Genomic DNA, 14084 nt, shown 5'->3' with positions numbered 1-14084 from the left:
GAAAATGAAGTGGTCTCTTATTTTTTCCAGAGCTGTATATAATTAGAACATGCAACCCAAAGTTAAAACTTTAAAAAATTTGATTTCTCTCAAAAATGTTTGAAGAGACCTTGATAGGAACTGAGGCTCGCTATGAGGGACCCATCCTCTTTTGGTCAAAACTTTGTGCCAATTACACAAATTATAAGTCCACTGATATGCAGCTTGCAAGAACTGATACATTCACTGATATGCTGAACAGTATTAATATTGACAATTGGAAATGATTACCAGCAAACATCCACCCAGCTTACAATTTTTTGCTAGTACAACATTGTCTGAACATTACGAATACCATCAGTTTTCAGAATTTTCTAATACTGTTTTTATTTAACATATTTAAACATCCTGGCAACGTCTCTGCAACATCACTATTGAAAATGTTTTCATTTTTATTTTTTTTTAGTTTCAAATGTTACTATTTACCTGGCTGGGAACATTATGTAAGAAATGTTTTAATAACATTGTGACGCAACCCTAACTAACATTCCTGGAAGAATATTTCTGTATTTCTGTATTTTTGCAGGCTAACCTTCCTGGAACCTTTTCAAAAAGTTGCTAAACATTCTTATGACGTACTCTGTTAGCTGGGCAAGTGTTGGTACATTGTTGGTACAGTTTTAAGCTGTTTAACTGAAAAAATAAAAAATAAATAAAGATATGTAATTGGCTAACAAGCCTGGCAGATTGGACTATAGCAATATTGATGAAAGGAGAGAGCCAGGAGGTAGCATAGACATAGGTGCACCATAAAACAATGCTATCCATTTGTTCCACCATTCACAAACCTAAGTAATTTCTTGAAAGTGACTGGATAACAGCTACAACATTCCATTTTCCATAAATACATGTAAACCGCTGAACTTCAACCTTTATCTAAAAGATAGATAGATAGATAGATAGATAGATAGATAGATAGATAGATAGATAGATAGATAGATAGATAGATAGATAGATAGATAGATAGATAGATAGATAGATAGATAGATAGATAATTCAATTTAGCAGTGCAAAAGACACATAAACAGTCGATGAATGAACTAGTGAATGAACTACTAGTGCAAAATAGGGTAGAACTGTAAAAATAGTGTTATAGGCATCAGCAAGACTGAGAGTGCGACCATAGCTGAGGGTGTGTCCATGGTGTGGCCAGAATTGCCGGAAAGAAAAAAGTGTCACAGAGTCTTTAGTTTGCTGTGCTGAGAGGAATTGAACAGTCTTATGGCCTGTGGGACAAAAGACTTTCTGAGTCTGTCTGTGGAGCAGGACTGGGACAGCAGTCTGCCGCTGAATGAGCTCCTCTGCCCGGTGATGGTGCTGTGCAGAGGGTGGTGAACATTGTCCATGATGTTCAGCAGCTTACTGAGGGCTCTCCTCTCTGCCAGTGGTGTTAAGGACTCCAGCTCTAATCCCAGCACAGAACCAGCTTTCCTCACCAGCCTGTCCAGTCGTCCAGCGTCCCTCTTGCTGATGCTACCTCCCCAACACACTTAATACAAAAGGGGACCATTAATACAAAAAGTGAGTTTGATCCTAGGCTTGAAGCTTGAGCCTGTTTCTGACTATCAAACATTAACTGGAAGATTTCACTCAGATTTCATCAGGATGCATTGCCCTATATTATGCAGTATATTGTGCAGAAGTGTGTACCTGTATGTTGATGGTCTACATCTTATCTTACATCTGCTCAACTCTAAAACTCTCAAATATTCAATTTAACCAGGGTTCTCCAAACCTTCATCTGCGACTGTATACCCAAGGTATTAGCACATAGCTGTTTTATGTCCACAGACGTTAATTTATTTAAAGGTGTTGAGCTTTAAAGTGGTTTAACTCCAGCTCCCTTAAAACACGGCTTTAGATGTGGCCAATAAATATACAACATATTTTTATAATCCAGCATTTGATATTAAGAGATCTTGATAAGCCCCACTCTCTAAATCACGCTCCCCCTCACCACCCCGGGTCAGAGCACATGACTCGGACACTGAAGACAGAAGAGTGAGGTTTTATGTGTTGACGCATGTCTCCGGGTGTAGGAAGTGCGGACAGTGGGCGAGGAAGCAGGCGGGGTGACGTGGCTCCTGTGAAAGGTGAAAATGGCTGTGGATGAAATGGCTGGTGCCCCAGAGGGATTAACTGAGAGGGCCCACCATAGTACACCCTAGTCGCAATGCTCATTGCTATCTTACACCCCACCAAAAGTCTATTTTCCACCTGCATCATTTCAATAGCAACAGTGCTTGTGAATATACTGTATCTACACTGATGGGTGTTGTAGTCTGTAAATGAGGTGTGTTCAGGTAAACGTCTGGAGTATTGCTATCTTGGCAATGGAAAACACCACTGACTAAAAAAAAAACAACTTAGACAGATGTGAAAAGTCAGACGTTCATTGCTATCTTGTCAGTACACACCGATTGATTCTTATGCACACATGGACAAGCAGTAGAGCGCAAACCCAAAGAGCAAGCCTGTTGCATCTATGCAAACGTTCACATCAGCAATAAATAGAATGAATGAGCAGATCAGTTTCATCTGCAAAGAAACATTGGACACGTCCAGGTAGCTGCATCCCTGAATTAGCAATCCACCAAAATGTCAGGAGAGAACTCCGGTGTAAAATGGGCTTTTGCTGGAGTAAAACATGATAAAAAAACTTACCTTTGACAAAAAGCACACCTCCGCTCTCACACAGCGTTCTGAGATCCAGAAATTTTAAAAGTTTGTTTAAACACCCTTCAGACTGAGAAACACAGGGCATGATTTTTTTTTTTTGGCTTTTTTGACCATTATCCAGACTCAACAGTGATGCAATGGGATGCACAAAATTCTCCATGATAGGGAGACAAACAGCTAGGATACAATGCTCAGATTCTACATTATAGAAGGCTGCTCTAAAGTGAAGGACCCTTTATACATGTTCTGAGCAATTTTCAGGACGCAGCTGATGTATCCATCCTTGCCTTTAGTTTTTTTTTTTTTCACAATTGACTCTCCACTTTTAATGCATCGGAGGAAAAGGATGGGTGGGAAAACTAGATATCACATCACATCCATGTCACATTCATTTGAGGGGCACTTTATGATTTTTTCATATTTTTTTTTCTCCCTGAAGTAGAACAATATACAGCACTGCATCTTACTTTCTCTATTGGAAAAGGGCACCTTTGGGGCACTGTCTAGTAGAGGGTGACATAGAGGAAGGCACTTCATCCCACTTTGCCCCACTGTAGTGCACTGTAAGCACGGATAAGTTGAATTTACTTAAAATATTTGAGGAAACCGGTTGCCTTAAAAAAAAAAAAAAGTAATGGGTAATGAAAACTTAGAACATCAAGTTATTACAACTAAAGGGGAAGTTGATTTAACTTTTTTATTTTTGTTATACTGTAAGACAGAATAAGTTGAGTTTACTTAACTTTTTTAAGGCAGCCGGTTTGCTCAATTTTTTTAAGTAGTGGGGAATGAAAAATTGAGTTAGCATAAATTAAAAGATCAAGTTATTACAACTAAAGGGCAACAATGGAAAAGAAGCTGCAATTGCAACAGACAGGTATTTTGACTTGTGGGTGTGTGTGGGTACCTTTGGGGCACTGTGGGTGCTCGGCTGGCATTGGTTAAAGGTTATTCTGACTTCCCCTACAGAGGGGCGATGATGTGAGAGTAGGAAAAGCAATTAAACACCACCGGAACAACAAAGCCCTCCTACACTGTCTGCATATCACTGCACTGACCCCACTGTTACGTACACTGTACTCCAACCTCAGTCTCCTCTAAAGAAACAGCCCTGAGAACAAAGGTGATTCCTCATAATCACGGGCTTGTTCATGCACACAGAACTCTTTCTGATCAGTGGATCGATCTAGTAGAAACAGAAACTCTAATCTAAAGTGTTACATTACAAAATGAACCAATCACTCAACCCCACACACAGCACAAGGAGCAGATAGCTTCCACATCTAGTGTGGAATCACACTAGAGTCGGCTTAAAGCGACTCTGGGGGACAAAAATCAACCCTACACACAGCACCAGGAGCAGATACTATAGCTTCCACATTTGCAGTGAAATCACTCTGCTTAAATCAATCTAGTGGAATCACACTAGAGTCTGCTTAAAGTGACTCTGGAGGACTCAGAATCAACCCCTACACACAGCACCAGGAGCAAATAGCTTCCACATCTATAGTGGAATCACACTAGAGTCTACTTAATGTGACTCTGAAGGACCCAGAATCATTGGTATTCTGAAAAAGAAATCCAAGCTTTGTGGGAAAAAGAGCTCATAATCACTGGCTTGTTTTTTACACACAGAAATCTTTCCAAAGTGTGGTTTGGTTGCACAATTCCAGGCAGAGAATCTAGAAATCACACCAGAGCCTGCTTAAAGTGATTCTGAAGGACCCAGAATCATTGGTATTCTGAAAAAAAAATCCAGGCTTTGTGGGAAAAAAGAGCTCATAATCAATGCCTTGTTTTTTTTTTTTTTTTTTTTTTTTTACACACAGATATCTTTCCAAACTGTGAAACAATTGCACAGTTTCAGACAGAGAATCTAGAAAAAGAAACTCGAAAATAAAAAACAAAAAACAAAATGAACCAATCACTCAACCCCACACACAGCACCAGGAGCAGATAGCTTACAGTGGATCGAGTGCTTCTAGGTTTGTAAAAAAAAAAAAAAAAGGATATTGTGAAAATGCCCTTAATGTGTCCACTTGCATTACACAGCATTAAGCCCTTATACTGCATGCTAAAGTTTTAAAGTTCATTTTAATAAGTTTTTTTTTTAGTTTCTTTCTATGTTTTTTTTTTTCTATTTGATCATTTACTCCTGTTGTTTGTTTTAAGTTGGAAATAATGTTTTTTTTTTCTTTTCAATCCCTTTAAAATGGATCAACCTCAAAATATAGATTTTACAGTTCAACGTGTAATTATGATAATATACAAACACTATATTCATCAACTTCAAGCCATTTTTCATCTTTTATTTTTCACCTTTCATTTGCACAGATCGTACATCTGTACAAGTGTGAGTATAAAGAAGGGATTAAAAGGTCTTTGGAGAACAGCTCTTGTATAAAATGAATATTTTCTGAGCAGTGCTGTGTTGATCTCAGTGATGAATTTAATCAATCGTCTTTAATATCATTCAGGAAACAGCTGGTGCCTCTCCTGAGAGCCTGAAAGAGGGAACAAACCTGCACTCCCCCAGAGACTCCACTCTGAATGCAGTCGGATCTGAGGGAATAGAAATCAGCGCCTCACAAATCTTGTTTCCTAATGAACCCTTGAGTTTGATCCGTGTTAATTTACTGTGTTTATTGGAGAGGATTTGCTGTAGGAATCCCTGTAGGCTGTGTTGGATCTGACACCATCGTCTTTATTGGGAATCTTTATTGGGAACGTCCTCATATTTCCAAAAGTCTAGAGATTCTAAGTTTCTTAGGACGCAAAACCTTCAAATTATAAAGCAAACAAGTTCAATCGAGAGTTAAATGAAGTCTAAATGAATAAGAAGGGTCCTATTTTAGCGATCTATTTTCGAGTCATCAACAGTTCACTGCACAGCTTGATTTAGGGCGTGTCAGTGTGTCTTTGCTATCATAACCATGGGAAAAGTATGCATTGCATGGATTGAAAAGATCAAAAAGCATAAACTAATTCTTTTAATTAATCATAGGTGTGTTTTGGGTGTAACATGCAATAAATCAATCAGTGCATCACTTGCTCTTCCCTTTAAAGGAGAACTTTAGTGTAAAATGGACTTTTGTTGTAGTAAAACATGATAAAAAGTATTTACCTTTGATAAATAGCACACCTCCGCTCTCCTACAGCTTCCTAAGATACAGTAATTTTGTGCTTTTTGCCCAGCACTCTGTACAACAGCCATATTTGGGCATATTTTGCCCCGATAAATCACTTTTACACTGTTATTCAGGCTCAAAGTAGCTCCAAACCTCCTTGGTAGAATCCGGAGAGCCCTCACATTTAAAACGAGGCTTTATTGTAGTACGGCTGCTACGGCAGGAGGCAGTTTATGCGGAGTCTATGTGTATATATGTCTATGTCATTATCAGTACAGTGATGGTGGCGCCCGGAGCTACAAAGAAGCCCTATAGGATGCAAACAGAGGTTTTTTAATCAGCTTCTTGTGCACTTTTAAAGTTATTAATGCCTCGTTTTGCCGTTTCAAAATGTCAGGGCTCTCCGGATTCTACCAAAGGAGGTGTGGAGCTACTTTAAGCCTGGAAAACAGTGTAAAAAACGATTTATTGGGGCATCTTTGAAAGCTGTAGGAGAGCGGAGGAGGGCTATTTATCAAAGGTAAGTACTTTTTATTATGTTTTACTACACCCAAAGTTAAGTTTACACCAGAGTTCTCCTTTAAAAGAGAAAAAAAAGGTTTCCTGTATCATTTATAATAAGAATTTACAGAATTTTCTTTGGTGGACTCTATTCATTTCCACATTTCGTGAAACTTTGATTTCCTCCAATGGAAAGAGGTCAAGTTTTTAGGGGCATTGGGATACGCATATTGGATTCCTTGCTCCACTTACTCACTCATTCATTCACTCATCCATTCACTCATTCACTCACTTATCCATTCACTCATTTACTCACTCTGGATGGTCAACCACACCCTGCCAGCTCCATAAGGAATGAGACTGTAACCGAGTCGATGGACAGATGGGCTCTATTTATAGGTGCTTCTAGAGAGGTGTGAAGTTTCTTGGGATCTCTAAGAGAGAGCCACAGCTCCTTAATGGGGCTGGTCCAGTGCCACAAGGCCCGCCACTTAAAGCTCCCTCCCCGCCATCGGCCCTTATTATAAAGGGTAAGGCTAAACAAAGCAGCCCTCGGCCTTGGACCCTTGCTGCCCAAGCAACCTGATCTGCATCTCCTCAGAAGAATGACCATTATAGTCTCTCTCTCTCTTTCGCTCTCTCTCTCTTGGAGGTGGTGAAGTCACTGAAGCACTATTTTACTATTTAAGAGCCTGTGAGTCGAGTATCTTCCTCCCAGTGTGGCCTCTAGACCTTCTATACCATCGACTGTACTGAACAGACACTGAAAAGGAAACGCGTCTCGTCACCATGAGCACTATTTACACGCTATTTTAATGACATTAGCAGGAGCTCTCAATCTACACACATTATTTGTGGGCTTTTAGAGTGTGTGATTTCTCTGTTTCTTGAACAAAAAAGCATATAATAACTGAATGAATGAAAGAAAGGTGTTTGGAAAGGAATTTGAAATGTGTATTTAAAATAAGAGAGCACTTAAAAATGATGAGTTTATTTGATTTTTTCAGATTTAAAATCTCTATAATATAATCAAGAGTAAGACGGATGATCGCAAGCCATCAAACCAAGGGGAACTGCTGGAATTTTTGCTTCAGGAGTAAAGGCAGAAAGTTATCCAAAAGCAGTGTGTAAGACTGGTGGAGGAGAACATGTCAAGATGTATGAAAACTATGATTAGAAATATTGATTTCTGAACTCTTAAAACTTGCATTATTTGAGGTCTAATAGCTCTACATCTTTTTTTTTTTTGTTTGTTTCAGCCATTTCCCATTTTCTGCAAATAAAGGCTCTAAATGACAAAATTTGGGAGAAATGTTGTCCGTAGTTTATAAAATAAAACAACAATGTTCATTTAATTCAAACATAGTATACCTAAAAATAGCAAATTCAGAGAAACTGATTCAGAAACTGAACTGGACTCTTATTTTTTTCCAGAGTTGTATATACAGTATTTCGCACTGAGCAAATATTTAAATTATGACTACTGTTGGATAGTGTACCTCTTGGTGAAAGATCACTGATTGTAAGACATGCCTCTACTATGCACTCAAAGGCATTTTGAAGAGGTTCACTATTGGACTTAGAGAAGGTGGATGGTTATCAGGCCCGTTTCAACAAGGCAAGCAAACCAACCAATTGATTGGAGCCCTGAGCTGCCCTGGGGCCACCAGACACTGACTGGTTATGAGTTTAATTCATTGTCAAACTGGGTGATCACCCCTTTAAATTCCCCTTCAAATCCCCCCTTAAATTCACTCTTCCCACTAGTTGCTGACAGTAGCCAGACAGAGTTATCCATCAGGAGAGTGGATGTCCTTACTTACTTATAGTGATGCTACCCTTGAACCTGAAGCTTCGAGGCGTGTGTTGAAAAAACGACACGCATTGGTTCGAATCACTGAGCCGATGCTTGATTCGTTCTACAAAGATCACGTGACCAATGACGTCCGAAGCTTCATTTCGGCACACAACCACGTGACTGCTTCAGGGAAAGATTCAAAAGCGGCAAATCCTGGCGCGCAGTTCGAGGGTTGTTAGCGGAGATACAGATACAGAGACAGAGAGCGAGAGAGCGAGAGAGAGAGAGAGAGAGAGAGAGAGATAGATAGATAGATAGATAGATAGATAGATAGATAGATAGATAGATAGATAGATAGATAGATAAGATAAGATATAGATAGATCATATATAGATAGATAGATAAGATATAGATAGTAGATAATAAAATATTAGAATGGAACCAGTAAGAAAAAGAGGCCGTTCTGAAGTTTGGGAACACTTTGAACTTTTGCCATCAAATAAGGTAGAAAATTATTATTTAGAAAATATAAACTTTGAAAGAAAACTATGCCTTTTAGACATATGGCATTTTATTTGTTCTGTAAGAGTGTACAATAATTATATATATATATATATCCTCATAGTTCAATGTGTGTACTGTCATGGCATACATCCAGTAAAAGTGTTGCCTTATGACAACATATTTTGAAATAACCAACTGAACCCCAGCACTGTGGAAATTTTTTTATTCCTAAATAAAAACTAAATTACACATGTACATAACCACGTCCATTAAATATGTGCCCCCTGCCCCTTACACAAGCACCTTCACCTTTATGAGCATACATTTCTTTAATCAAATTCTTCCATATCCCCCATGCAGCATATCTACATGAGCCTTGCCTATGGAAAAATAGGCAATGGACTAGTGATACATGTAAACATGTTACAAACCCTGCTTGGAAAGATGTGAATAATAGTGAATAATATAATTTTAAAATTTGGTATATTAACAGATTAATAACATGGTGAAGGGAAAAAAGCAACAATGTGAATGCAATTAGAATTACAAGTGTAGTTTCTCCAGTGTGCCTTATCAAGGTACATTCTAAGTGTATTATATATTAATTAAAAATATATTACAGTTATGTCTTTTAATATAATGCATTAAATTATCCAGACATCAAAGTATTCTTCCATTTCCTTTTTTCAGTTTTTATTTAAACCTCAAATGTCATGTAAATGCACTGGAACAGGTTTAAAAACTGTAAAAAGACAAAAAAAAACGCCCCTCGTCCTTTAAATACACAAAGCACTTTCAGGTTTTGCCCACCAGGTGCCGCTGATGTCCACTGTGTTATGAAGCTCCGAGTAATGAACCTTTTTTCGATACAATTAGGAAAAAGGCTTCAGTGCTTCAGAAAGCCTCGGTTTGCCATCACTACTTACTTACTTACTTACTTACTTACTTCTCTTCCATCTCCTGGAAACTAAACCAAGTCTAGTACAGACTGGATCTTAGTGGAATATTCCAGAGCTCTGAAGCCTTGCTGGATTGGCAGCACTGGGCAAACTGGAAACATGGCTGCTGCCATGTAAACAAATCAGCCCAGTGTCGCCACCAAGTGGAGATCACTGGTTTCACAGGAGATTATATTAAACAGTACGTCAGTCCATTAAAGCAGAGGGACACTGTGAGTACTAACACATCTTTCACTTAAAGAAACCTCAAACCTCAAAGCCTGAACCTCAAATAAAATCCTACAAGACTAGCCTTAAAGCATTTTTCATCATCATTTTTTATAGATTTTCTTTATAATTTCTTAGCTTGGCAATGTTGCAAATGCTAGCAGATTGAATAATAGATCTAAATCAATTAAACATCAAGGTATTCAACTGCTGAACCAGGGATAGCAGAAAAATCAGCAACATTAAAACTGTGTAATTAAGTAAATTAATTAATTTATTTATTTCAATTTTAGTAAAAGAATGAATGTAAGAAATGTAAAAATATGCATTCATATTGTCCAAAATTTCCCCTCTGGGATCAATAAAGTATCTATCTATCTATCTATCTATCTATCTATCTATCTATCTATCTATCTATCTATCTATCTATCTATCTATCTATCTATCTATCTATCTTGTACTTTAGCATTGTAAACTTTCAAACATACAGTAGTGTTTTCAATGGGATGTGCAGCACAGAGTGGTGCAGCTGTGAGCAGTGATTGCTGCACGTAGCGCGCTCTTATTGTGTAAACAGCATGGAGGAGCAGCAGACACAGTGTTTGTTCATAGCAGTATATGGAAGTTATCTGGCTAATATATCAGATTAAACTGCGCCTTATCAGCAGTTTAGCTCAGTTAAAAAGAAGTATATTTGATAGCTGGTTTGGATTGAGACCAGATTGAGTTCTCACCACAAGAGAACCGTTTTCAGGACAGATTATGGCAGAAGTTGGGGTCAAACTTGGTGGTGTAATAAACGTTGACAGCCCTATTTTTTTCTTTCCATTTAGGTAAGAAGCCATTGTTTTAGTGTGATTAAAATGAGCTTTAAATCATTTGAAATTAAGCATAAGTTACAATTTAATTTCATTAAAAAGTGATTAAAAAAAACAAAAAGTGAACTGCAGAGAATATCTCGTACCAAGGTCATGTTAGAGATACAGATGCAGTGTGATTTTTCTTTACCACACACACGCACACACACACACACACACGCATACACACACACACACATCATCAGCAGCCGTCTGCACTGTGTGAACATGAAGCTGCGTCTCCTGCCGCTGTTGTTTGCTGCACACAAGCAGAGTGACTAACGAGGTCTTACAAATGTGACTGAGATGGCCGTGCTATTTCCAGCGTGGTGTATATGGCCTGAGATGTTTGAAAAAGGCGGATTGGGACTCGGGCCAAAGTGGCGGCGCTCCAGAAGACAGAGGAACTCGCCTTATCTGTTGTGATGCCAATTCCCGGCGGTGGGATTCAGTCAGGGGCCATAATAGAAAGCTATGCATTTCACAGCTTCACATGTTATCCAAGCGCCGAGCGATTTTCCGTCTTATGGCCGGCAGAGCTGTAAGTATTTCTGAGGAGTTACCGCTCTGAAAATAGAAACGAAGCCTATTGGTATGATACGACAGTGCCTTCTGCCACCCTACTGTACGGCTCTGGTGCCTTCTGTCACTGTGGGTAGACGGGGGTAGGGGAGGGGACAGGGCTGAGGAACTGACAGCAAGACACTTAACAAGAGTATTGGAGGGTTAAATAAAATGCCATTTATTCACAGCATGAAAGATAGTATATTAATCCTCAAACAAATGTGCAAAAAAAGTGTTCCATCTTCCATTTTTTAATCAAGAGAATCCCACACAATACACATACATTATTCCACCCTAAATGTATCAAGCAGTTCACTATGTTATCTATATATATTATTTGAAATATCCCTGTAATATGACGGTACCTAACGTACCTTCTAAACTGTCTATGGAAGTTAATATAAAAACAGTTTATTTCAGATTGCTTTTTAGGTTTTTCTTTTGGTCCGTTTATCAAGAAAATTTAGCACAGTGTAAGGGAAAGTTTGTCTGTTTGAATTATGTAATAAACTAAAAATCAACAAAAATGGAGACACTTGTTTTTCGTTGGACAGTGACGATACACAAACTGGCCCTCCAATCTTTTGGTTAAAGCCTTCATCCATACCCTTCATGATTGATAATGGATGTAAATATAAGCATGAAAGGTTACTCCATGACTACAAGTGTCAGCCCACTGATTCGACCCTCTCCTGCCCAACAGCGCTCTGCATCACCGGAGTTCTGATCACCGGCCCCTGCCTGCTCACCTAAACTCTATTAACATGCTCTATCAACGAGCCACAGCCAAGAGATTATCTGCGAAGTCTTAGCATTTCTTTTAAACTCCAATCTCTGAGTATTTTATACCTACTGTATATTCAGAATTTTGACCTGTTGCTTTGTTTATTGACTATGTCTCAGTTTCGTCCTCTAATTAAACCATGTTTGCCTGTGATTCCACTCTTGTTTTGTCTTTTTTTCTTAATTGTCTGCACTTGCATCCGGTCTCATTGCCTGTTTAAGGTGACACCAAGTGTATTTAGTGTTTTTATTTTTTGTGTGTGTGTGTGTGTTTTTTTTTCTACATTGTAAATGAATAGTTAGGTGATCCAGACTATGAAGGAACACATAAGGAATCATGTAGTAACTTAAAATGACTGTTAAACAAACCAAAAATACTCTGTGAAGAATGTAGGTGCTCTTATCTGGTGAGCTGTCAACTTGTGGTTTCTGAAGCTGGTAACTTAAAAAGTTATTAAAATATACATGCTAATACTTTAAAAAGAAAACACAATTAATTATGTATAGATAATATAAAATGTAAAACCAGATTAGCACACATTTCATATTTTCTGTTTTAGGACTATTTCACAAAACAGAATTTCTTGTTGAGGCAATGGCGGTCCAAAAGTCCTCTAGTTCTTTCTTAATTAAACAGGATTCAAACTAGATTTAATTCATCTGGATAACTGGCCCTTTAAAAAAACAAAAAAAGGTATATTTCACATATGAGCCACAAGGTGGCAGTCTTGTGCAGGACAATGATCCTACTGAAAATCCTACTGACTTACTTTCAGTGATATTTATGAAGACATTAAAAAAAATACAAGATTAAATAAGAAGTTAGGCACATGTTATTTATATCGTCGCTGTCCAATGAAAAACAAGTATCTCCAAAACAGAAACTTTACAGGAGAGAGAAAAAAACCTTCTAATCTTTCAATGGAATCGATGTAAAAAGAGGTTAATTTCAGGTAATTTTAAAGTATTTAATTTGTTAATTAATTTCTTTTGTTTATTTCCTCTCCTTGCAGTGTCAGTAAACCTGTGATTGTAGGCCAGATGTAAGGAGTCTTGATGTGAGGAAAGTGTTTATCTCACTTAATTTAAGAGGTTTAAGATGCTTTCAGGAAACCAAAATCTTTTTGACAAACAATGAAAAATGATCAATTTAATACGAAATGTAAAATCAGATAAGACCAAATTTAATGTTTTCTGTTTTTAGGATTATAAACCTTTTTTTTTTACCCACCCAGAAAGATCAAGGCCTATTGTACTCTCTCAGGGCTCCAACAGCTGATGGCAAGCTGCATGTCTAGGATTCAAACCAGCACTTCAAACCAGCACAACCAAAATCTGAATAGCGGACAGATGGGTACAAGAGAGTTACAAAAGTTTGGACATTCAATGTTTTTTTGTATTTAATTTATTGTCTACATTGTAGATTAATATTAAACATCTACACATTAATCCCTGATCTAAACCTGATCAACTGAGATCAACTATTGTTCAGCACCTCCAGGAACTCCTTCCTTCAAGACGCTGAGAAACGTATTCCAGGTGACTCTCCCTCATGAAGACACTGAGATTAAAATCTCACCAAGAGTGTGCAAAGATAAATGTGATGCTTTTAAGAATAATCTAAAGTATAAAACATAATCTGGTTTGTTCAACACTTTTTTATAGCATAATTCAGCATGTGTTCCTGTGTAGCTTTAATATAGCTTTCTATATTAAATTTACAATGTAAAAAAATCATAGTAAGAAAGAAACAAATTGAATGAGAAAACTTAAAATATACTTAAAAGTGATACATTAGTGAATAGGCCAGTTTATCCTGAGCAGATCAGCGGGGGTTAATGGGGGGCAGTGTGTATTGTGCTTGAATGAAAGTTAGTGCCAGGTTGAATTACTCACGCTTAACCTGCAGCCTCCGACAGACTGCTGAACCCAGCAGAGCCGTCCCACCGTGCTCAGCAAACCCCAGCGCTCGCACTAATCCCACTGCACCCTCAACACTATTGTCCTAGTGAACGCTGGAGCAGTGATTGCTGATAAAGAGCAGGGTAAAGGGAGTTAAAGGTCA

Source organism: Astyanax mexicanus, chromosome 11 (genome assembly GCF_023375975.1).
Source record: "Astyanax mexicanus isolate ESR-SI-001 chromosome 11, AstMex3_surface, whole genome shotgun sequence".
Taxonomy (NCBI): domain Eukaryota; kingdom Metazoa; phylum Chordata; class Actinopteri; order Characiformes; family Acestrorhamphidae; genus Astyanax; species Astyanax mexicanus.
Note: the sequence above shows the minus strand (reverse complement) of the source record.